General features: G+C 39.7%; 1 pseudogene; it reads left to right on the top strand.

Moving 5' to 3' along the window:
- Positions 1-15,339: 15,339 nt before the first annotated feature.
- Positions 15,340-17,668, top strand: LOC130542908 (60S ribosomal protein L37a-like; annotated as a pseudogene).
- The last annotated feature ends 9,448 nt before the right edge of the window (positions 17,669-27,116 follow it).

The raw sequence follows: 27,116 nt of genomic DNA, 5'->3' as shown, positions 1-27,116 counted from the left end.
ATTGACCATTTTACTAACTGTGCCTAGAGAACTTGTAAATTACCTTTGCCATTCACTGATGGCAAAACAAACAAAAAACCAAACCAAACCAAAACAAAACAAAAACACCAACCCAGAAGCACATTTCAAATAAAGTTGGCTTAGCTGCCGCACCGCTGTCTTATTTCAGGCATACTTCATTGAATTTTTTCCCTACACTTCTCTTTGTGCAAGTATCCCAGTTTTGTTTTAACTGACAGGAACGAGGCAGAGAACTACAACAAAAACTACAACAGAGCAGAAATTTGAATATTTTGGTCTTTATCCTAGAGAAAGAATCATTCAACAGGTTCTTTGTTGCCTCTACAAAAAGACTAGTTATTTCACTGCTGTGAAATGTTGAGTAACCACAACTATCGCCATACTAACCTAGCTACTATAGACTGTGATATGGAGACGTGATATACGCCAGTGGGCAGCACTGGTCAGGGAGCTCTCGCTAAGGATAAAGGGCTATACTGGACCAAAATATCCTGTCAAAGAAATTAGCTTACACTTCCAGGTCTACTATTTTTGTCTTGCTTTCATTGAAGTTCAGGTTAAAATGTCAGACCAAAAAGATATTGTGTTTAACAAATAATAGGATATATCAAGAAGGTATTTTTGAATTATAGTCTTTCAAGAATTAAGATAAAATAGCTATAATGTAGTGTTCATTAAAATGTGGTAAATTAAGAAGCAGCATAGAAAAATGGTAAGGAATATGTGTTTTGCATCACATGAAACCTGGGTTTGTTGTGCCCTGGCTTTGTTATACACCAGCTTTATGACCTTGGATCATTAATCCAAGGCTCGGATTCCTCAGATGTAAAAGAGGAAGGAGAAGAATCACTTTTTCATAGTTTTGTTGCACAGTGTGATGCCCAGCAAAGAGTAGCAGCACTCAGTAAGAGTTAATGGTGATTATTATATTTATCCGATATTTAACTAACATTTATTTATCTTAAAAATATTGACTGGGGGCGCCTGGGTGGCACAGCGGTTAAGCGTCTGCCTTTGGCTCAGGGCGTGATCCCGGTGTTATGGGATCGAACCCCACATCAGGCTCCTCTGCTATGAGCCTGCTTCTTCCTCTCCCACTCCCCCTGCTTGTGTTCCCTCTCTCGCTGGCTATCTCTGTCAAATAAATAAAATCTTTAAAAAAATAAAAAAATAAAAAATATTGACTGAGCATCTTGTTTACTTGGCAGCCACTCTTCCAGGGGCTAAAGACAGTGATGGGGACACCTGGGTGGCTCAGTTGGTTAAGCATCTGCCTTCGGCTCAGGTCAGGATCCCAAGGTCACAGGATCCAGTGTCTGGCCCGCTGCTCAGCAGGGAGTCTGCTTCTCCCTCTCCCTCTGCCCCTCCCCCCTGCTTGTGCTCTCTCTTTTCTCTCTCTCTCTCTCACACACTCTCTCTCGCTCTCTCAAATAAGTAAATATATAAATAAAATCTTAAAAAAAAAAAAAAGACACCGTGATGAATGAGTCAATAATTGCTAAGAGTTACCGAGGTTTGACCATCTGCCAGGCACTGTGCCAAGTACAGGATATGCAATGATGCATTTCAAACTCACGACTCAATAGTAGCAGCATTATTGCTTTTCAGATGAAGCGACTAAGAAAAAGTTAAAAACGGTAAGATGTAGATCTCAGATTTGGAACCTAGGTGCTCCAGCTCAAGATCTTAACCATTATGCAGATACTAGTGCATGAGTCACAAGATAAACACGTGAGCAAGTTAATGAATTCGGAGGCTGAGTACAGCCAGGAAGAAAAGAAGCCTGAGCATAAGCGAATAAAGAATGAGAAGAGTCTGGGGGAAGAGAGGCCAGGAAGGCCTCTACGACAAGGTGAGGTCAGAGCAGAGGTCTCAGGGACATGAAAAACAGAACCAGGCAAAGGTTTTCAGGAACAGCATTCCAGGAAGAGGGAACAGCATGAATAGATAAAGACCCTGCCACAAGCTTGAGTTTCTTCTGAAAATTAATTTTCTATATGAATTTTCTCAAGGGCCCCATGCCTACCCTATTCATTGCCTCTTTCCCTGTTACCCCTCTATGTTGCTTTATCTTCTTCCCAGTCCCCTTCTCTGTTTCTCTCACTGCCTTCTCTTGCCAGTTTCCTACCTTGCTACCATCCACTATGAGCACAAGGAGAGAGGATCAGGGAAAGCAAACAGGAAGGAAAGTCGAGAAAATGGGAAGGGAAGACTTGAGATATGACGTACTACTGCAGATGCTGCGTGCCGTCATGTAACAGGCTTGAATTGTGAAGCTGGAATTCATCAGGAACTCTACCTCCTCCTCACCTGCCTAATAACAAACTCAAAGCTACACTTCGTGTTCAGTTGTAGTAGTGTCCATTAGCCCAGGTGTGTTAGTGTAGGGGTCCTTTGAATCCCAATACTTCATTACTTGAGTCTTATATTGGATCTGTACTTCTTTTACATGCTATAATTCCATAATTTGGGGTGTAGATATAAATTGCAAATACATTTAAATAAACAAATAAGAACACTGTGGTTATTGTTTGCAAAGCACCCACCATGATTTCCCTCTGTGGACAGGTCTATGGGTAGGACCTCCCACACTGATGCTAAGGAGCTTTCCATTTCTTTTATTCCTGAGAACCCTCTTCTACAATGCAAACAAGCCTGAGCTAGCCTCCTGGTGGAGGGAGAGATTCCAGCCTTCTAGATTTTCCCACCATTCAGGTGAGGTCCCAGATCTGGAAGTGAGGCCATTCTGGATTCTCCAGCTGCAGCCGAGCAGCCAGGAGAGAGAACAATGGGTAATAATAAGTGTTTTGTTTTATGCCACTAAATTTTGGCATGGCTTGTAATACAACAAAAGCTAATTGATAAAAACAATAGCATTTTCTCCAGGTAAAATGTTTGAAAGTAAATATACAGCCATATTCTAAATTATATTCTTAGTAAACTACTTAACTTCTCACTAATGTAGCCAGTTCATAATTTTTAGTAATGAACTTTTCTGATAATATAGAAGGGATGCTTATTAAATGTGAAGAGGGCAGGAAATTAAGAATGATTACAATTAAGATGAAATAGGTGTTTCAAAAGCCAAAATGATAAGATACATTCCACAAGTTGAAATTCATTAATATATTAAATATGGAGTCTGACATCATAGTCCATAATATCTACAGCATACATATAGCATGGCTTCTTCTGTCTTGTCTGAAGCATTTGAGGATAAACATTTTGGAAAAATTCTCTGCTTTGGTGCAGAGAAGATGGAAAAAAGAAAAAAGAAAAACAAGGAAATACCAAGATCACCTGGAGGGCCACACTGAATATTATATTAGTTAATGTTGGCTACGTGCTCTAATAAGTAGATCCCAAATTATGGAATTATTAACACGCAAAGAATATTTATTATTTACTTAACAATGCAGGGAAGGTGAGCAGATGTGACAGAGTGGCCCTCATCCATACAATCCTTCAGGTATCCAGGTTGACAGAGCCCTGCCATCTTCAGTATGTAGCTGCCAACATCCCCAGCTTCCAAAATCCAATTCAATCCAATATCCCTTCTCTATTTCAGCTGATCAGAGGGAGAAGGACCATGAAGGATTTTGTATAGGAGATAATCGTGTAGCTTTGAAATGGCAGACATCACTCCCTTTCTCTTATTCCATGGGTTAGAACTCAGTTACAGGACCATCTAACTTTAAGGAAGGCTGGGAACTCTATGTGTTAGGAAGAAAGGAACAAGAGAATATGGCAAGGGCTCAGCCTTTTTCACTCCAGCATCTCACATGTATGCACACCTGCCCACCATTCATTCTCATCCTAATCTTCTGATGGACCCACTCCTTTCCCTGCCTGACCTCTTGCCTTGAGTGACCCACCACCATTAATGTGCATGAGGTTACATTACTCAGGTGAGGTGCAGAGAAAAAAAAAAAACTGTTCAGATCCACTCACTTAGAGAGTTTTATTCAGTACAAATCAATACTGGAAATGACAGCAAAGAAGCAATAAAGTTCAGTGATATCAATAGTGTCCAGAATGAGAGAGATGTTCTTCACTGCTCTTCATTGCTCTTCACTGCTTATCTCAAACATGAAGTATTTCATTCAGTTTCCATCACACATGCAGAAGGATAAGGTGGGTCACAGAACAAAGCCAAAGGAAGAGAAGCTGAAAGAACTGGAGTTATTCAGATAGAAGAGCAAAGAAGGATCAGTGGAGAAGCCATAATTGTCTTTACATGAATATTTTTTTTTAAATAAGCTTTTTCTGACAACAAAATCGCCAGGGGGTGGAAAATATTATCCATATTTCCACCACCCAGAGACAAACCCTGTTAACATAACTTTTATATAGTTCCTTCCAGACTGTTTTCCCTGCATAAACTTTTAAGATACTCTTGCATTTTATCTATTTTTCTCATTTTTGCCTGTTTTTGTCATTTAGGAGAGTAAGTATTTGCTTTATGTTTTTAGTCTTCAAAAACACCATTTCCTAAAAACACATACTGTTTCACTGGGAAGATAAATCACAGCCACTCACTGCTCAAGATTTAGATTGCTTCTAAATTTTCACTATTATAAATATGATTGGGATGCACGTTTGTGTGCAGAAGCCTTTTTCCTATTCATTTCATCAAAGCACTGTCTACTTGCACAAAATCTCTTCATATGTATGCTAAATTGTTTTTCAATATTTTTCTCCCACTGGTAAATGGCTAAGAATCCATGTTTCATCCACCCTTCTCTGGTGTTTGGTATTACTGAAAAATATTTCCTATTAAGAGAGGAAATTCATAACTTGTTATTTTAATCTGCATTTCTTTGGTTATTAGTGAGATTACACAGTTTCCAAGTTTATTAATCATTTGAATTTCTGCATTTGTGAATTATTTTTTTTTTAAAGATTTTATTTATTTATTTGACAGGATAGAGACAGCCAGCGAGAGAGGGAACACAAGCAGGGGGAGTGGGAGAGGAAGAAGCAGGCTCATAGCGGAGGAGCCCAATGTGGGGCTCGATCCCATAACGCCAGGATCATGCCCTGAGCCGAAGACAGACGCTTAATGACTGCGTCACGCAGGCACCCCATGAATTCTTTTTTTTTAAACCTAATTTGGCCAACTAGTGTTTTCTTTGTTGACTTGTATGATACCACGATATTAATCTTTTAGCACATCTGTTAAGTATATTTTTTTAGTTTCTTTGACTTATTATCATCAGTTTGTCTATAGTAGTTGTAAACCTTAATGTATTCAAAAATTTTAACCTTTTCTATTTTTCTTTAATGTGGTTAAATATAAGAAATTTCTTTCCAGTTTAGAGGGTGAATAAATAAATATACATGGATATTTTCTTATACCTTTTCTAGAGTTGCTTTTTTTTTTTTTTTTTTTTTACATTTAATTCCTTATAACAGTATTTTGGAAGTCCCAGATTGTCTAAAGCTTTATTTCAAGTTTGACATTGATTTCTCAAATAGCTATCTTCAAATATTTAAATGGATGCTGTGTGTGAGGAATGTGGGTTGGAGAATTAAATTGGCTTTGCATGGTGACAAGAGAGAGCATTAGAATCAATGGGTTAAGTTATAGATTTTGGTTTCATAAAAGAAAACACATTCTAAATGGTGATGAAATCGAAATATTTAACAACCCATATGGCATGTTCTCTGAACATCCAAGTGGATGCCCAGCCATAGAAAAACTGACAATGACCTTTAGGTGTGACAGGATGAACATCAACCAAAGTTAAAACTACCAGAATATGAAATGGACCACCTTGTGGTTAAAGGTGCGATGACCATGTGTATCAGTTAGCCCACGACAGTCTTGATTTATGCCTGTTGTCCAGATATGATTATTTGTAATGCTTTTTTCCCCCCACCTTTACACTCTTCTAATTTATGTAGCCTTGATTAAGGCAGCACTCTCTCAATGAAGGTATTCAGCTAAAGTGGGGTGACAAATTTGGAGGGTGTGGAATAAGGACTTCTGCCATTAAGGGACTGTGCTAGTCGTTTCCCAGGTCCTGTTGTCAGGTTCTTATGGCCCAGGGTGCATCTAGCGGTGCCCAAGTCTTTGTAACCTCTCTACAGCTTGTTGAGTACTTTACAGGGCTGTGTATATGCTTATACATTTCCCCAATAGAGCTCTCTTGTAATATGATATTATGCTGTTTTGTTCCACTCACACTCCCTAACTAGTACCCACTATGAAGCAAGCACAATTTGTCTTGGTTGTAGAGCACCCCCCACAGAGGTTGAGGAGGTGGCAGACATCTCCACTGAGGATGGAGAAAGTCATCTGGTTGGGTTTGAACTGTTGACAACCATGGGATTTACATGGTTTATGCCCATAGACTATGGAAACCCTAATAAGGGACACAAAGTTCCCTGAAATTCTATCTCTTGACTCTACTTCAGAGTCTGTAAATCCTTCTGAGCCCTAAAGATAAAAAGGAAGAGAAAAAGGAATTCCTATATCATCCCTAGGCAGTCTTTGGAGTAGCTGGAGCAGCCTAACCACTTAGATAGGAGCCTTCCATTATGCAGCATAACACTCAAGGAACTTTTGGGGGAGAAACGAGTATGGGTAAAAGTGTGATGATATACAGAAAGATAATTTCACTCCTCTGGGTGTATTATATCCTAATTATATCTTATGGCTAGAGGAACTAAAGAGAGTTCATTTGAATGATGAAGTGTTTACATTAATGAAGTTGAATGAGACTCCATATTAAGCAATAGGAGGTGGTGAATGCAGGACCCTCAGTTGCAGAAAGAATTTTCTAGACTGACCAATAAAATATGCCTCACTTTTTTATTAAGGGTTTTAGGGAATCAGGTTCACATTCCCAATCAGAGGCTCCTTCTCTAAGAATCAATAATAACAAATCTACAGAAATCTCAGGGCTTTAACACATAATTTTTGCTCATTCAAAGTCCACAGGGAGACCATGAATCCTTTAGGTTAGCCGCCTTTTTGTGCAATGACAAAGGGACCCAGCTTTTATCTTCTCATGGTGGCCAACCCAATCAACATGGAAGGGAAGTGGGAGCTGGAGGTTGCACAGGGGGTTTATGGCACTTTTATGGCCAGGACGTAGCATAGCTCATTTCCTCCCATATTCCATTGGCCACAACCAGTCACGTGGTACCAACCAACTGCAAAGGAGACCAGGTTATGGAGGGCTGTTCCTGGGTACGTGATAAGCATTAAATGTCTCTGCTGTAAAACTTTTATAAGTTAGAGGAAGCTAGAAGGAAAACTCTCCTATAAGAGTCACATTTAGTAACATTAGACTTGGGTATATAATATCCATATTCTGTGTAATACCTGATTAATCCGAGATACAAGAAAAAAGAAGATGGAGCGGTTCACATATCAGTAGCTGAAAGTCTAGCCTTTTTACAACTGCTTTCTAAACTCAGTTACATCCATTTATATCTCCTATTATAAATGATAAATGTTACTGGTTTCCCTAATCTCCTTTATTCTATGTAGAGAGGTTTAACAGGCATCGAGACTGATTATAAATGTACTTGTTAATGTTTTCAATCCAATTTAAGATTGAAGTGAGGGCTTATGATATTTCTATAATGAATCTCATTATTAATTGGTTGTTTCTTCCATCCAGCATCCTTGTTTTCCCTGTTAGGTTTAATAAAAATCCATTTGAACCATAGCCATAGTCTTACTGATACAATATTTCAAAAGCTCTACACTACATGAGCAATGAATGCATCTCTCTAGATGGCATCATTGACCCATCATAACATGATGCTTTTTTTATTATTTAGTACTTAAGAGTTCAGAGAGATGATTCATGGAGCTCATTAATCAATTCATATTTAATCAGATCTTTATAATTTTAGAAGACTGTATGTAGTTCATAAAGTAGGTGATGAGCTTTCAGTAAAGGTTATTTGGATCACTTTCAGGCCAAATTATGAATATAAGGCAATGACCCTGAAACAAGACCAAGATGACATAATGGTAAATCAATATGATGTCAAGTAAATGATAAAATTAACTATTACTTGCCTTTTTAAAGAAACTTTTCTCATCTGTACTTGAGCAGCTTTTCGTTCACTCAAATTTAAGACAGGATTTAAATTCTTCAAGAATAAGAACACTTTGAGCTACTCATCTGAAGATAGTTATGAAGTATTACATTATATTTTGGTATCTATGAGAAAAGTAAGATTTCATATATTTAGCCCAGTTACAAATCACAGGGTCATTAAAGATCATTTAGTTGACTCTCCAACTCACTGTGTTATATATTACCTGGTGGTGATATTGGCTTCCCCTGGGATCCTTTTAACAGACAGTGGTCCTCAGTGTCTCCAAGCTATTGCACTGTTAAAGTTAGTTGCTGGATGGAAGCTCACCTTCTTTTGAACAAAAACTTCTCTTTACATAACTTCTTCCCAATTGATCTTAATTACCCTATAATATAATAATATATATTATACATAATACTAATACATAATGTTCTTTAGTTGTGTAATTTCTTTGTCCCCAGATAGCTATGATGTCTGCCTTTAATCTTCATCTCATCTGAAGCCAAAATACAATTAAATACTCCAACCATTAATAGTGAGATGGTCTGGAGACTCCCCACTAAATTGGTTATCCTCTGAATTAATGATTCTCATTTGGAGACCTGGGATTTACCTGAGAGGAGAATAGGGTTTTCCCCACATGGTCCCCTCCCACTGAGATTCTGCCCTTGGGGGGGGGGGGGAGTCAGGATTCTTCCGATGCTTCCTGAAGAAAAATGCCCTTTCTCCAGACTGGGAATGACTACTGAGTGAGTCTCCCTAATTGATGGATTTGTGGAAAAAGATTTACTTAAAATGTACATTGAAACTTGTTAAGAGACTAGTCTAACATGATATCGAGATTTTAATACAGAACTCCAGACATGGTTTGAGCATTACAAAATATAATGAAGCTATTATCTCTCGTATTAGTCATTTCCTACCTGTAATAATACAGCTATCACTAAGGAGTTTTCTCGGGCTTTACAAACCTGTAAATACTCATGGTTTCTTATTAATAATAAAAATACAAATGTCCCTGACTTTTGATCTCCACCTTCTCATTCTGCTACTTAGTGCCTCTCCCACTCCACTCTCCCAAACACATGCTGCATACTTCCTGGACTCTCTCTCTCTCTCTCTCTCTCTCACAGACACACACACACACACACACACACACAAATCACCACTCTGGTGTAGTGCTGGCCCTTTTAAAGTGTATTTCGTCATTTAATTCCCACAAGAAGTGCTATGTGGATAGTACTCTTACCAAAAATGTTAACATAGGGAGGTTAAGTACTTTGCCAAGTCTCCATGCCTCTCAAATGGTATGTTACCATATAATTGTGTAGATAAATACAAGGTGCTCTTGTGCAATAGGATAATAGTACAATTATTTGGCAAGAGGGGTTTAAATGATTCTGTCTTAAATTCCTAGCCACACAGATGGACTATTTCAAATCATTGTGTTTTCATTACCTTTATTTCCATGGAATTGCAGACTCCCCGTACTTCATTCTTGAGTTCAAGGCTGCAGTCATAGTCCTCACCACCTTTCTTGGAGTTGGGAGCACTCATCAGGCAGATTGAAGCTATACATTCAAGGCCAGTAAAGTCCAAAGTAGAAATGAAAGTCCATGGAATCCGAATGCATTGACTATTTGAACACCCAAGTTCCTTTACCTCCTTCATAACTGCCTCGGACATGTCCTCAAACTACATTATCCACATCTCATGTCCATCTGAGCTCAGCCTCTAACCTGCTAGGTCACCAGCTCCTATACTTTGTGCAGCAACTGCTGTGGGTGAAATGTAATGGCCACAGACATGTCACGCCTGAGCTTCCATAATGCACAAGCGGGTCCAACTAATGCTAATGGCAGGGCAAACACTTCTGTAATTAAATCTCAATATGCTCCTCACAAGTGGTTTTAAAATCTCCCCTCATGCCCAAGCAGCTTATGAACAAAGATTCTGCAAAGTCAAGAAAAATGTCCTAATTTTTGGAATTTAAGGTCACATAAGGAATATGGACCAGTTTAACGACTTCCCCACCACTAAGAAACCAGGCTGGTGGTGAACTGGCCCAGGAACACCCTGAATCCTTTTCTTTGAACTTCAATCTAAAAGAATTTCTTTGATGGAAGTTGCTACTTCATGTAAAAAGAGATTCCTCCAACCTAATTGACTAATTTCTCTCTTGGATCCAAACTTCTACACATAGATCCTAAACATTTTTTTTTCATTTCATTAATGAATATTCATTCATTTCATTAATGCTTTATTTTATGCAATTAAAAAAAATCTTATCTGGATAAATTATATAATAGCAACAACTTAAATTGTACTTCATTAAAAATAATAATCACAGTACAATAAACAATAACAGAATAAAACATACCCACCAAAGCAGCTCAGATTAGTTCACAGAGTAGAGCAAATTAATCAAACCACAAAACATACTTTGGCAGAAACCAACATGGTAGAAAAGACCCTGTATTGGAAATCAGGGAATTAATAGCTGAGAGACCTTATGGGGATTGTTTGAAAACTGGCATACAAATGAAAATTCTATTTGAAATACTGTCATTGAATTTAAACCCCTCACTTAGAAATACTTACATATGTGCACTCATGCATTTGGTCAATCAACAAATATCTGTAGAGTGTCAGTCATTTATCCCTGAGATAAGTGTTAGGTATTTATTCTGATTTAGGTTACTGAACCATTTTCCTAATCTAATCTCTTTTTAACAAAGAAGAAAATAACTTTCTGCTGCATAATTAAAAACTCTGCAATAAGCTGCAATAACAAGTCATCTAAAGCATATTTATTTACTTTTAGATTTCATGCTACTATTGCAATCCAATTATGTATTACTCATCATTGAAATTTGGGGTTTCTTCCCACTGAGGTATTTCTCTTCCTGGGAAAACTGAGGTCAGAGGCTTATTTTCATTGTTTTGTGTGTTTCCTGTGTCCCTTGCTTACTGGTCAGATTGAAAGGATAGGACAGAATGCACTGAGAGAGGAATGTTAAGAATTTAAGACATCAATCTTTTGTGTGACCAGGCCTAATTCAATTTTAGAAAAGCAAAGCAGAAGAGTACTAGAACAGATCAAGATAACCTGTTCTTTTGAAAAGTTTGGTTTCCGACTGGCAGTGAGGGAAGGGTTGGGAATAAAGGGACAGTTAAGTGAATGTGCCTCCACTAAAGAATGAAGGGGGCGGTGCTATTTCTCCCCAGTGGATGGTGTTGGCAGACAGCCAGGTTTGCAGCTCTCAGTTACAACCCCTAGCAGTATAGACAGTGGGGTGGACAATTCTCTCCACACCCACCTTCCTAAAGCCTGGAGATGAACCACCCTCAGGGCTAAGATAAGAAAAGGGGCTTGTTAATAATTTCAGGCTGGGAAGGGTGGGTACTCTTTTAGTGTGGTTAAGAATAACAATAGCTATGTTCCACCTTTCTTAATGGGGAACTATAAAAAGATTTCCCTCTGAAGTAAAAAACAAGCAAAGATCTCCACTATTCTCTACAATTGTTGTGAAGGTACTTATCAACATAATTAGTCAATATGAAGTAGTGATAGGCATAAGAATTGGAAAGGAAGAAATACCACTATCTGTATTTACAGAAAATGAAGTTATTACATATATGGAAAACCTAAAAAACAAATCATGTGAAAGAACTACAAAAATAATAGAATTCAATGAACATAGAAAAATATGAGTCTTTATGCATACGTACAATAATTTTTTAACAACAAAATGAAAGCAAAGACTTCATTTACAGTAGTAAAAATAATAATAGTAATAATAACAGAATACCTAGGCATAACTTAACAGGACATGTCTAATACCTATATGAGGAAAACTCTAAAAAAATCCTGAAATACACAAAAATCGACTTGAGCAAATGAAATGATACATACCTTGTTTGAGACAGGAAAGCTCAACATTACAAATATGTCAATTCTTTCTAAATTAATCTATAAATATAATGCATTCACCACAAAAATATCCTTATATTTTCTAAAGCAGGATAAGTTGATTATAGCAAGCAATACAAACCAAAAAAGAAATCTTGAAGAGAATGAGAGGTGATCAGGTAGTTAGCCATATGTCTAGAAATCACTCCATCTCATGAAAGAGACAATCTAGTACTAAAACATACTACATTAAAGCATGTGATCATTCTCAATGGGGAAAAATGGAGAGCTTTTCCCCTAAGGTCAGGAACACGGCAGGGATATCCACTCTCACCACTGTTGTTCAACATAGTACTAGAAGTCCCAGCCTCAGCAATCAGACAACAAAAAGAAATAAAAGGTATCTGAACCAGCACAGAAGTCAAACTTTTCATTGTTCACTGATGACATGATACTCTATGTTGAAAACCCAAAAGACTCACCCCAAAATTGCTAGAAGTCATACGGCAATTCAGCAACATGGCAGGATATAAAATCTATGCACAGAAATCAGTTGCATTTCTATACACTAACAATGAGACAGAAGAAAAAGAAATTAAGGAGTTGATCTCATTTACAACTGCACCAAAAACCGTAAGATAGGAATAAACCAAACCAAAGAGGCAAAGGATCTGTACTCAGAAAACTATAGAACACTCACGAAAGAAATTGAGGAAGACACAAAGAAATGGAAAAACATTCCATGCTCATGGATTGGAAGAATAAATATTGTTAAAATGTCTATACTACCCAAAGCAATCTACACATTTAATGCAATCTCTATCGAGATACTACCAGCATTTTTCACAGAGCTAGAACAAACAATCCTAAAACTTGTATGGAACCACAAAAGACCCTGAATAGCCAAAGCAACCTTGAAAAAGAAAACCAAAGCTGAAGGCATCACAATTCTGGACTTCAAGTTCTATTACAAAGCTGTAGTGATCAAGATAGTATCCTGCCGTCACAGAAACAGACGCATAGATCAATGGAACAGAATAGAAAACCCCAAAATGGACCCACAACTCTATGGTCAACTAATCTTCAAAAAAGCAGGAAAGACTACCAATGGAAAAAAGATAGTCTCATCAAAAAATAGTTTTGGGAAAAACAGACAGCAACATGCAAAAGAATGGAACTGGGCCACTTTCTTACACCACACACAAAAAATAAATTCAAAATGGATGAAAGACTTAACTGTGAGACAGGAAACCATCAAAATCCTAGAAGAGAACACAGGCAGTAACCTCTTTGACATCAGCCATAACAACTTCTTCTTAGCTACGTCTTCGGAGGTGAGGGAAACAAAAGCAAAAATAAATATTGGGACTTCATCAAGATAAAAGGCTTCTGCACAGGGAAGGAAAGAATCAACAAAACTAAAAGGCAATTTATGGAATGAGGAAGATATTTGCAAATGACATACCTGATAAAGGGTTAGTATCCAAAATCTATAAAGAACTTGTCAAACTCAACACCCCCAAAATAAAGAATCTGGTCAAGAAATGGGCAGAAGACATAAATAGACACTTTCCCAAAGAAGACATCCAGGTGGCTAACAGATGCATGAAAAAATGCTCAACATCAGTCATCATCAGGGAAACACAAATCAAAACCACAGTGAGATACCAACTCACACCAGTCAGAATGGCTAAAATTAACGTCAGGAAACAACAAAAGTTGGCAAGGATGTGGAGAAAACGGAATCCTCTTACACTTGATAGGAATGAAAACTGGTGCAGCCACTCTGGAAAACAGTACGGACGTTCCTCAGAAAGTTAAAAATAGAACTGCTTGACAACCTAGTAATTGCACTACTAAGTATTTACCCAAAGGATACAAAAACGCAGATTTAAAGAGGTACATGCACCCCGATGTTTATAAGCAGCATTGTCAACAATAGCCAAACCATGAAAAGAGCCCAAATGCCCACCATTAGATGAATGGATAAAGAAGATGTGGTATTTATATATACAGTGGAATATTACTCAGCCCTCAAAAAGAATGAAATCTTGCCGTTTGCAATGACATGGATGTAATGTCACTATGTGTACATATAGTGTATTATGCTAAGCAAAATATGTCAGTCAGACAAAGACAAATACCATATGATTTCACTTATATGTGGAATTTCAAAAACAAAACAGATGAACATAGGGGGAGAAAAAAGAGAGGCAAACCATAAAATAGACTCTTAACTATAGAGAACAAACTGAGGGTTCTGGAGGGGAGGTGGGATTAAATGGGTGATGGGTATTAAGGAGGGCACTTGTTGTGATGAGACCTGGGTGTTACAAGTAAGTGAGAAATCACCAAATTCTACTCCCAAAACTATTACACTATATTTTAACTAAATGGAATTTAAATAAAAACTTGAAACAAACAAATAAGAGATACTTAAACAAAAATATGAAAAGATGTATGTACTGTGTGGTTTTTTTTGTTGTTCTTGTAGGAGGTTATTTGTAAAATACTGGAAAGAATCCTAATATCCATCCTCAGAGAACTGAGTGAAGACATTATGGTCCACACGACAGAGCACTATCGAATAGTCACAAAATGAAGTATTATTCCTCAAAGGAATGAGGAAGACTGTGCCGTGGAGTCATCTCCAATACGCACTGCTAAATGAAAAGGCAAGTCACACCACAGTATGGATAGTATGTTTCTTTATATCTAAGAAATGGAATACATTCTGGCTTGTGGTTTTTTAAAAAGCAATTCTTATAAGCTAATAAAAATTGTTCCTTGTTTGGAGGGATAGAACAGAGTGATTGAGTTAAAGGTGGAACTTGGGCTGCTTACACTGCCCCTTGTTTTATGCTTTTGACTTTGACACTGTAAATGTAAATAGAGATCAAAATGGAGGGGGATCCCTAAAAATTGAAAACAAAAATAAACAAATGACCCTAACTGTATATCAAATTGGTGGTTTAATGACACAGAAAAATTATATAATTTGACTTCCAAGCACAGTATTTGACAAATACAGTCCTAGCGGGAAATATTCTAAGAGCAACAAAAACACATAAAAAAGTGCAAAGAAATCTGAAACGGTGTTCATTATTCCCAGTGTTAGTAGTAATAAAGCACCCGGCTCTTTCTTTCTGCCAAGATTAAGCAGTCAGCGTGCTTTTATTTTTTCCAGTAGCCATCTCTTCAGTATCCTCGGCTAGAATTGGGTTATATGGCCACACTCTAGCTTTAAGGAAGCTGGAGGCAATAAAGAGCGACATTACCACAATTATTTAGATGAATCATGAACCATTCCTTGGGGCTAGGCGTTTATCTGTCCTCTCCCACAAAAAGTAGTGTCTGTTTAGCAAGGAAGAAGGAGAGAATGTACTGGAGAGAAGTAAATTAAAGCACTGGCCACAGAAGGTAAGGGGGTGGGGAAGACCTCAGATGAATGCTTTCTGGGGGGCACCAGAAGGGGAAAAATACACTTGTAGAGCATTCATGGGGCAAGTTAACCGAATGACAGATTTGATTTCTAATCCCTACCACTCTTATGAGTTGGATTGTGTTTATCTCTCTGAAGCATTCTCTGAAGATTCTTGAGTGTCCTCTGTATGTGCATGTGTGTGTGAGTGTGTGTGCATGTGCCTGTGTGTGTGCATGTGCGGCCAGCTGACAAGAGAGGTCAAGTGTCTTGCCTAAGAGCATACAGCCGGTATGTGGAAGAATCTGGATTCCCACTCAACACAGCAGCAACAGAGCCAGGCTCTTAAGGACTCCTCTAGAGACTGGTTTTACTGAATCCAAGATAAGGCCATAATACCTGGGATTCATTTTGCAACAGCAGCTAACATCTATCAGGCAAGCACTGTGCTAAGTGCTTTATATAAATGATCTCTCTTAATCCTAGAGAAAACTCAACTATTACCTTGTGATTCTGGACGGGAACGCTGAGATTCCGATAGCCTGAGTAATTTGTCCAAGTTCTTAGCTTTACTAAGTGGCAGAGCTGGAATAAGTGCCTAATTCTCTCTGCCTCCAGTGTCTGTCCTCTTGCTTGCCTTGGGAAAACTGTCTCTTCCCGGATAGATGTTTTTTTAAAAAGCTTTTTATTTCTGAGACATCCCTTTCATTTCTTAAATTTACATTGTGTGATTGTGGGGGTCTTGAGGTCTTATTAAGTGGACGAAGAATTTAATAAAATATTTTAGAATATAAATTTCCTTTAGTAGATAATATGCAAATTAGAGGACACTTTCTGAAAAAAATATGAGTGAATATTGAGAGTTAAGAGTTCCGAATCCCACTCTCCAGGTTCAGACCTAGTTTTCGGCGACATGGCTACGTGCACCAAGAAGGTTGAAATCGTTGGTGAATATGGGACTGGTTATGGTGCATCCCCCAGGAAAATGCTGCAGATGATTGAAATAAGCCAGCACGCCAAGTACACTTGCTCTTTCTATGGCAAAACCAAGATGAAAACGAGCTGTGGGGATCTGGCATCATGGTTCCCGCATGAAAACAGTAGTCGGTGGTGTCTGGACCTGTAACACCACTTCTGTTGTCAGTGAAGTCTGCCCTCAGAACACCAGAGGAGTTGAAAGACCAGTGGAAGCTCCATCATTTGAAACACTGCTAGCCTGTAATAAATGGGTTAATTTATATAACAACACGAAAAAGAATTCTGAATCCCAGAATTGGTGGTCTAGATTACATGCTCTTAAGCAAAAGTCAAGAAGTTGTATTTCAAGTAAAAAAACCTACTGTTGGCACAGAGGTGAAGCTAAACTATCTCCAGGACAGCGACCAAGATGAAGGCCATGAAGTCTACAGGGCATGTTACAATCTGAGAGTCCCAACTGTAAGACCACAGACCTTTCCAAGGCCGGCTATTGTAGCCAAGAAGATAACATAGGAGTAGCTTCCCCCACAGATAACATGAAGGCATCTGCATGAACCAACCTTTGTCACCTAAACTAACAGTCACATGCTGTCAGACAATGTGTTCTGTTTAAAGAACACTACCTGGACTTAAACCAGCTTCGCTTTCTGCATCAGTGACTCTAAAGAAATGCCGTTGACCCTTAAACAAAACAAGTTGGAACTCCGTGTGTCCACATATGCCCAGACTTTTTACAGTACAGTATTGTAAATGTATTTTCTCTCCCTTTTATGATGTTCTTAATAACATTTTCTTTTCTTTAGCTTACTTTAAGAGTATAATATATAATATAAAAAATATGTATTGTTTATATTATTGGTAAGGCTTCTGGCCCGCAGTAGGCTCTTAGTTAAGTTTTGGGGGAGTTGAAAGTTACACTCAGGTTGTTGACTATGCAGGGGGTTGGTGCCCCTGATCCCCTCATTGTTCAAGGGTCACCTGTAATTCTTTGGCTTCAGGAGCTCCTGATCTCTGGGCTCCCTTTCATTAGTGTCATCCTCTAAGGACTGTCCTTCTCACATAAAGCCAGACAGCTACTAACGTTACCAGAAGCCAATGTGCCAGAACAAACACGGCATCAAGACAATGTCCCGGGGTGCCACCGTGGCTGAGTCGGTTAAGCATCTGCCTTCAGCACAGGTCATGATCTCAGGGTCCTGGGATCCAGCCCCATGTCAGGCTGCCCGCTCCGCAGGAAGCCTGTTTCTCCTTCTGCCTGCCACTCCTCCTGCTTGTGCTCTCTCTCTCTCAATTTAAAAAGAAAAAAAAAAAGACAATGTCCCTATATTAGGAATAAATACATTTTAAAAATAGTCTCCTGAAATTTTTAAAAGTTTATTTATGAGAAATCCGTAAATACCCCAATAAGTATGTGAGTTAATAAAGGAAAACCTCAGTAAGGTAGAGTCAGGAGGCTGGCGGGGGAGCCCTACCGCTCAATGTCAATTACAGGAAGAATTGTCAGTTACAGACTCCAACAGAAGAATCCTCAACAGGAAAAGATGTACATTGTATCTTTTACAAGAAATGGACTACCCCTGCAATTCAGTCAATGCGGAATAGTCTTCACCCTGAACCTTCACTTTTCTCCAGTTGACTTTTATTCAAAACAACCCCTCCCAACTTCCTCCTTCTTCTCCATACACTTAACATTTTTCTCCTTTGTTTGTTGGACTTGCATGTGGTTTTACTGTAACTTCCATGTCCTGAATTGCAATTCTCTGCTAGTTCTGAATAAACCCATTTTGCTGGTAAAATAACTGGCTGTTTTATTTTAAAGGTTAATAAGTAAAAAGAGGGTGTTTTACTTTATGCATTATCATCTTCTCACCATTTTTCTTTCATGTTGATTAATCTTATGATTAATACTGGACCATCCAGAAGAAAAAGCTAAAGGCCCTGAACATTTTGCATTATTTAAAAATTCAAAATATTTTTACTTTTCCCTGATGACCTGGACCTATCATGCTCACCCAGCCTTTTTCCTGCTTTGCCCCTGCATCTCACAGCTGTGGGATATCATATTTCTTTCATGGAGTTCTGGCTTTGTAGATTAAGACTTAGTATGCCTCTCAAAATACCTTCCAATATTGAGGTGAATGAAATATTTAGATTCATCAAAGTGTTACAGAGAGTGAGATGGGAAAGGAAAGAAGCCTTGGTTCTTTTCGCTGCCACAGTAAAGAATTACGGGAAGGGGAAACGAAAGTGAGGCAGAGGAAAGTTTTCTTAAAGTCCACTCCAAACGGGTGCCTTTGGCTCAGGTCATGATCCCAGAGCCCTGGGATCGAGCCCCACCTCAGACTCCCTGATCAAGCGGGAAGTCTGCTACTTCCCGCTTCTCCCTCTCCCTCTGCCCCTGCTCATGCTCTCTCGCTCACTCTCTCTCAAATAAATAAAATCTTAAAAGAAATAAAGTACACTCCAAGGGAGGAACGGGCCAGTCAAGAGAGACAAGGTCCCAGAAACTCTCGGGTGTGGGCTTATTTTTTCTTTTGCGTGGGTCCTAGGGTCCCAACATTAGAATGACATGCCTGGATTATATAATAATTAGCCAACTCTGCATGTCTTTTCCTAAAATGTATTTAAATACGTGCATGGGATTGGAAATTGAAACATTATTTCCATTCTAGGGACACAGGTCACATTATAAGAATAAGCAGCTGCTTTCTGCCCAAGTGCAACAAACACAGCACACTTAACTCTTCCTCTGCTGGAATGTTGTAACTGAAAACTGACTGCTAGACGGGGGAATGGGGTGGTCCCTCTGCAGTCCTGCATTGATCAGAGCTCTCCAGCAGCAGGATGTCCATCCTCCTGTCGCTCATACCTAGCTTCCTGCCTAACAAAAAGAGGTTATGTTTAAAAATTGCAAAACCACGTGCACAAAGTCATCACTGACTTTGGTAAAGATTACAGTTAGATCCTGCCCACTTCAGTGTTAACCATGTTCAATCAGCTCGCTGGGAAGTACAGATGGCCCCCACCCCACCCCCCACTATCCAAAAATCGAACATTCCTATGAAACCTTTCATAAGCCAAACTGCCATTCATGTATATGGAAAATTCTTTTGAACGCTCCCAGACTCAGAAACTTAACCTTGCTTAGGCGTTGCTGATACCTTAGGACACATCTTGCTAACAGATGAACGAAATAAATCAAGGTGAAGCACAGATGCTCATAGATACAGTTCAGAGCTATGGCGGCTGGATGCTGAGATGCTGAGTGGGGTTCCCGGGGCAGGAGCTTGGGGGGGCCAGCCTCACTGCTCCAGCTGCACGTGGTACCCAGAAAGGCTCAAGTGGCTGCAAAACGAATGCCGGAGGCTAATTTTGCTTTTCACCTTTTCTTGTAAAAGCAAAAGTCCTCTTCGGATTTCCTTGGTTAGCAGAAACAGGTACTAACGGAGTAAGTCTTTCATAAAAGTGAAGTGGCCTCACATGAACTTTTCAAAGGTGGGGGATACCCTGTATAACTGTAATATATAGTGAGACTAAGCCATTAGCTGAATCCACAACCATGAGACAAACTCTAACCTTCTTGCCCATTTCAATTTCCCATTCTTTCTCTCTCTTGCTCAGTTTTGCTTTCCGTTCTTTTCTCCATATAGTGTATATAAATATAAATAAAATATAATATGCATGTAAATCTATATGTTTGAAACACATCCCTGCTGTTGACTTGGTATGTGGACAAACAAAATGCATGTCGAAAGAAGCACTTCTAGGATTTAAGTTAACCTTTTTTTTTTTTTTAAGATTTTATTCATTTATTTGAGAGGAAGAGACAGAGAGTGCACACAAGCAGGGAAGGAATAGAGGGAGAGGGAGAAGCAGACTCCCTGCTGAGCAGGGAGCCGGTTGTGGGGCTTGATCCCAGGACCTGGGATCATGACCTGAGCTTAACCAACTGAGGCACCCAGGCACCCTTAGGTTAACTTTGCTACCCCCAGATTGTTCAGGCTGGCCTCAGACCCAGAAACCTACAGGGAGAAGGGGGGGTCTCAGGTGGTTTTCATTCTCTGACCACTCTCTTGAGGCTCAGGGAGGAAAAGCTATGGCACACAGAAGACTTCATATGGTGCTGCCGTGATCTGGTACTGCTGCCCTTTGGATGGTGGAAGTCCAAATTTTGGCTTTTTCTCTCCAGAGGTACTTTTGGGGGATTTTTCTCTCCAGGGGCTCTTTTGTGGTTTCTCTGAAGCCTTCTATCACCAATCCCCTACTAGGTACCTTCAAGCTATTTCCTGGGGATTCCCTGGGGTGAGTGACACACTCTCCAGCCTGCCTTGGAAACTTCATCTGCCAGAGGCCTTCTGCCACAGTGGCCAGTAGGCAGTCCTCATGGACAGTATCACCTCAAGAGAGCCCCAGCCTGGCTACTTGCTGGACAACTACTTTGGCGAAGACCGCAAACCCAGCTCTTTGTCTTGCCCGATTCTGAGCCCAAGCCACTCCATTCAGGAATACCTCTTACCTTTAGACTTTTCTACCCTCCATGCCTTCACAATCTAGGGCACACTGGGTTTTTTGCTAAACAGTTCCACCCAAATCCCTCTCATTCTGTCTGAAGCAGAGACGGGGCACAGTCAAGGGAAGAACAGCCTTCAGCAACTAGCATTAAATGGATCCTCACTCATCTTTCCTCTCTGATCATGCTCCTGGTCTATGTGGTGGTGGAAGGGAGGGATTGGTCCTGTTCCTTGGGGATCCTGACAGCAGTTCTGGGGACATGAGCTGGCAAGCGCCTCTCTTGAGAATGTATAGTTTCACTGTTCTCAGCGTTTGAATCTCAGTGAAAACTGCAAGACAATGAGAAAACTTACATCTAGCCTCCCGTTGCATAGGGTTGATGCAATTGGGTACCACCTCTCCCCCTCTTTTTTCCCCCAGGCACAAGGCATCATGTAATCAATCAACTACCATACCTGGCCAAGTCTCTGCCAGGTACGAAGGAAGTTATATATATATAAAAAAAAAAAAAAAACTAGATTACAAGCCTTTGAGAATTAATCATCCCAATAAATAAAACAAATGGTGTCCATTTAAAACACAACCCATTGAGTCAACAGCAGATCTGTGCCAGCTGGCATAGCCGGGTTAGGCTGGTGAGACCAGGGATGGGGGACATGCCTCCGAGGCCACAGCACCTGGAGGAGTGGTGGAGGAAAGTGATGCCCTCTGTGGTCATTGAGATTTCCTCAAAAACCACAGAACAGTGGCCCAGAGACCAGAGGCAAGAGTCTTGGGAAGGGAGAGGGCACAAGGAGGGGAAGCAGGGGCTAGCCTGTCCCATCCTACAGGATAACCTGACGTGTGCAAATACAGGAAGCCTCCTTGTCTCAGCCACTCCAGGGTCCCACAACCAACAGAGTTCCTAGTCCTCAGGGAAGGGCCTGCCCCAGCCAGAGGTAGCCTAGGAGAGCCAATGTGTGCCCAGCATCTGAGGAAAGCGAGCAAAGCATGGCCTTTGCAGTGTATGAGAAGTGCAAGACAAGAATGAGAATTTGAGGGAAATGGTCCTTTGGTTGCTGGGTTGTTTCCTCAAGCATAAGAGACTAGACCATGTTGGTAGAGCGTTGAGGAATATTATGCAGAAATAATGAGGAAGGCTGTGCAGTGCTAAGCTGAACAGGAAAGGTTAGGAGCACGAAGAAATTCAGAGACTGAGCTGCTGGGAGGACACTGGGGAGGAAGGAGTGATGACTGCATGGGGCTCAGAGGTGGCAGAGATCTGGCAAGGCCCAGAAGGGCAAGAGAATGCACAGAAGAAGGGGAAACAGCTTCCAAGACAGAAACACCCGTTGTTATAAAGCGCACATGGTCAGTAAGGGAAAGCAAAGGGCTTTGCATCTTTGTTCCTTCTGTAGTCTCAGCCTCAGGAGCCCTGTCCTGGACATCGAAGCTTTGGCTGAAGTCTGCCCCGAGTGCTCTAGTTAGGATGCAAGCAGAGTGCCCTTCCAGATTCTTCAGCATTCATTTGTCTCCTCCTTCTATTTGGCTGGAGCTTTGCTGTGATTGATGTAGACATGTGACTTCACTTTCAAATGTTGCCCTAGTTTTTCTTATCCGGGTCAATCTTTGAAGGACCTTAGGTCACAAATCCAGCCAGACAGGGAACTTCATTCACCCTCATGACTTACATTCATGTGCTGCATGCCCCTTGGAGAGAAATATCAGTTTTCCCCCTCCCCAGTCATCTGCATTCTAGTTTGACTAGCCAAAGGGCTAGCTTTTCTCCCTTGATTACTCTGTGTTTATTTCTACCTGCACAAGTCAGTGGGGAGAATGAGCTTGCAGATCATGCTAGACAGGAATGAAAGAGATTTCTTATTCTCTTAAGACATTACATCAAGACAATTTTATTGGAACATGCAGTTATAGTATGATCGGGTAGAAATGCAGATGTCAGCCCCACCCCTCCCCTATTTTGTCTCCAAAGAGGTACACTACTATCACATGCAGGATCTGTTTCTTGACTTGATTTGTTTGTCCTTCCTTCCTTCTAAAAAATCAATTTTTTGAGGTATAATTTATATACAATAACATTTGCCAATTTTAAGTATTTGTCGATTTGCTGAATTTTGACAAATGTATAGAGTCAGGGAACCATCCATACAGTAATAATATAGAGTATTTCTGTCATCCCAGATGTTCCTTCAGGGCTTTTTGTCATCAACCCCCTCCTCCTAGCCCTGCCCCTGGCACACTTGGTCCCTTCTTATATGAAAAGGGATGAGAGCAGCCTAAAAAGAGTGTGGTCGCATAAATATCCCCGGAGGCTTCTTGTTCTTAATCTACAGAAATTGCATTTTGCTGGTCATTTCCTAATCGGCATCCCAAAGAATCAGGAATCGTTAAAATCTGTCCATTTTTTGTCACTTATTAGGAGCTGGACTCATTGTCTGTGCTGAGTTGCTCCATGAATATCATAGATAAATTTGGTGCATGTTTCCAAAGAGGTGGCACTGTAATTGACATCTGTCTGTGGCTGAAAGAGAGCCATCTGAGCTTAAAGACAAAGAGATGCACAGTAAAATTAAATGTAATAAACTCTCCCTCCTAACGCTCTTCCTATTACCTTTTGGTTAGATTTTAGTAAGATTTTGTGTCTGAGAGATTGTTACCCTTATTCTATTGCCCTATGGGAATAGAAAGAGATAAGAAGTAATGAACAAAGCTAAGTGAGGAATACTGGAAGGGATAATGGTGATGTAAATGTGGTGGGGTGAACAAAATGCATTATAAACCACTTGTTAGGCATGCATCGAGAATTCCAAGTGCTGGGATACCGACCCAGAATGAGGTATGGGTCTTGTTCACCAGGAGCTCACAGTTCAGTAGGGAAGGCAGCCAGGTGATCAGGCAGTGATGAGATGATGGGATCAGGCAATGACAGGCAATGGTCTTGGCTACTGGAACACATATAAAGAGCATGGGGTCCATTCTGCCATCAGGGAAGCCTCCTGGAGACTGTGGTATCCAGGCTTGAAAATCATGAAGAGTACAAAACCTAAGAATTTGTTTTATTGGGTTGTTCATGGTAATAAGCAATTCATAAAGTAGAAACTGGAGACTATTTAAAATTAAGTGGTATCATGCAGAAAGAAGCATGCAAGAAGTGAGAAAAAAATGTAATCCAAATCAGATTATATGCAAATCTAAGGTGATTCGATTGAATTTGAAAAGAGAGAAGGGGACAGAGGGATGGAGGGGAAAAGACAGAGAGAAAAATAGAGAGAGAGAGAGACAGAGAGACAGAGAGAACATGCCACTCCATGGGGCACTCACTGTGGCAGGACCTGAAAACGAGGGCTCTGCATTTGAGGGACTAATACTCTTGCTGTCTTCCGAAGAAGAGATATGTCACCCACATGTGGGCGTTGTGTGGAAATCCTGCTGAATAAGAGTGGAAGACCGGGGTTCTGATCTGGCTTAGCTCTCAGGGAACTCAACGTACTCACCTACAAAATCAAGAGATGGAACAAAATGATCTCTCTAGTGTGTTAACCTCTAGACTTTTCTGATTCGATGTTTACCTGGCAGGTGTTTGTAACTTTGTAGTGAGGCATAAGGACGTTAAGATGTTACTTGAGGCACTAATAGATGGGCAATGATGACTATATCTGCCCATGGCCTTCTCCAAAGGAAATCAACATCAGGCAATTCTTCAAGTGGCTATGGCTTTTGCCATGTGTGTGGATGTCCAAAGGAAGTAACCCTGCTTTTCCTGGCTGGAATGACTGGACCAGAGCCAAAGGCACCCAGCAAGATGTATGTGAGTAGTACCACACAACAAGTAACTTGGCATGAAACCCTGCCAGTATGAGTGACCTAATCTAAGCTTTTGTTGCTGGTGTAAACATGATGCATGGAAGAAATATGGGTTACCGGAGCTGCTTTTGCATTCTACTTGACTATGAGTCAATCTTGAAGCACTTCAGGATCTGCGGAATATCATAGTTGTAGAAGCACTGAGACAAAGAATGAATCTAAGTTGCTAAGAATGTTCCTGGGGTTTCCCATTACTGCAGATATTCTTACAGAAACCCTTCTCATCTAGAGCAATCTGGGTGTGTCTCATCTCGCTAACTATGACAATCCCAAGGACAGGCAGGAAGCTCTAAGTGAGGCTCCTGGCTGAAGACAGATGAGTAAGAGATTTCATTCTGCTAAAAGAAGAGGTGCTTCTGGAAGACACTTTGTAGCATAATGCAGTATTAGTAAGTTGATGCTGCAGAAAAATACATTTTCTATTTGCTTCGGGACTAAGGTGAAGAAATAAACTGGCAAAACTGACTTTATGGCTAAATTGATAATGGAACATTGTCTTGAGATTTCACCCTACCTGCAGCTAATCAGTTAGCCTACCGGTTTCATGGCAGAAGACACAAGACTCCTGGCTCACAGACAAGGCAATTGTGCCTTTCAGAGTCAGCACTGGTCCCTGTTTCTCAGACCTCACTTCCCACAGAGTGACACTAAGAGGGTCCAGAGGAGCAGAACTTTGAGCTTAGGGACCCTGAAACTTTTATAACTGGCAGTAACCCTGCCTGCGATTATCTTTATTTTAATGTGCAGGAAAAAAACTTGTCTTTTTCTCTGAAGGAAGACACCATCTCTGTCTTTCAAAGCTGTTTGCTGTACAAACATCCTTGAAAGGATAGCATTCTTGAAAAGGAAGTCAGCACCTCTGCTGGAAAGACAAAGAGAAATAGAGACTCACAGACAACTGTTTCCAGACAGTGAGTCATTAATAGCATCATGAAATCAATATAGAGGGTTTAAACACACAGAAGAATATTTCATGTAGTAGGGAAGCATTGTTAAGGGAAACTTTCCTTTAAAAATATTTTTTTCACCTTTTCTCGTTGACAGTAAGTTTGAGACTAAGTAAGTTTGGCTAAGATATTATTAAACACACTAAGTTCTTACATTCTGTGTGACATGACTTGGCTTGCTATTGCATGTGCAATAGCAACATGTATTATGTTGGGGTTCTTCTGTAATATCAATCATAAAGACAATGCCATAAACTACATATTCTAATCATGATTGATAAACACATTGCTATTTTTGGAGACTAGGAAATTTTAGATACTATATTGTGGGCTTTTTTTTTTTTTTAACTAAATGGAGTTTTAAGAAGATAAATTTTACCTCCAGTTGCAGGTAGATAGAGGGCAAAACGTGCAGTATGAGTTCGGACCACTCAGAGAATAAAATATAGGTGGGAAAATTTACATTACTAACTGAATTGATGCTTTGCCAAGCATTGGATTTAATAAGGAGCACACACAAAAATTAACAAACATTTGACATCTTAACAGTTCCAAAGCAAATATTTATTTCATCTGACTTGTATGTCTATGAAATGAAAGTTCTGGATGGACAAAATGAATGTTGGGTCCTTAATGTATTTGTTAAATTCAAGATTTTTAAAAACACTTTACACAATAGACAAAATTTCATTGAAACTAGTTTTTAAAAGTCCACTTTCATAAATATCTACTCAGTTCATATATGCAAAAGATCAGGGGATAGAAAGATATGCAAAATACCTATGTGGATCATATGGCTTAGAGTGATTACAATTTCAAAGGGTAGAAATCAAACTCAATTTTCTATTTTATATACATGCCGTGTTGCCTCTATTTAAAATAAGTATTCACTGTTATTATTGCTAAGATCAGAGCCATAGTACAAGGTTACAGTGTTAACACATTATTTTATGTTAATTGAAAAACTTACCCATTTAAATTGATTATTTCTAAATCTTTGGGAAAATCAATTTTAAGAACGGATGTAGATCATGTTTTAGAAACAAGCATATGGAATCTTAACATATGAAAGCCATTGTCCCAAGAATTGTTTGATCTGCTAAAGAGAGAACTTTAACGGCAGAACCAAGCACCATATCACTGGGTCTATTACAAAACAGAACTATTGTTTTTATAGGCTCATATCATTTAAAGGAAGGATATACAAATAATATTCTTCTTGGAATATTTTAAACAGGAAGAAATGCCATCAATTCATTGTTTTTTCTTGCTTTCTCAGAAAAGTAGTAAAACTACTTTTCCCTAGGGATCAACTAGCCTGAACGCTTAATTAATTTCATTTTTCCCCTTAAATACCCTTTCAAAAGAAAAAATCATACAGGAAAGCTAGCTGGCAGAG

Source organism: Ursus arctos, unplaced genomic scaffold (genome assembly GCF_023065955.2).
Source record: "Ursus arctos isolate Adak ecotype North America unplaced genomic scaffold, UrsArc2.0 scaffold_6, whole genome shotgun sequence".
Taxonomy (NCBI): domain Eukaryota; kingdom Metazoa; phylum Chordata; class Mammalia; order Carnivora; family Ursidae; genus Ursus; species Ursus arctos.
Note: the sequence above shows the minus strand (reverse complement) of the source record. Positions and strands in the feature narration are given on the sequence as shown.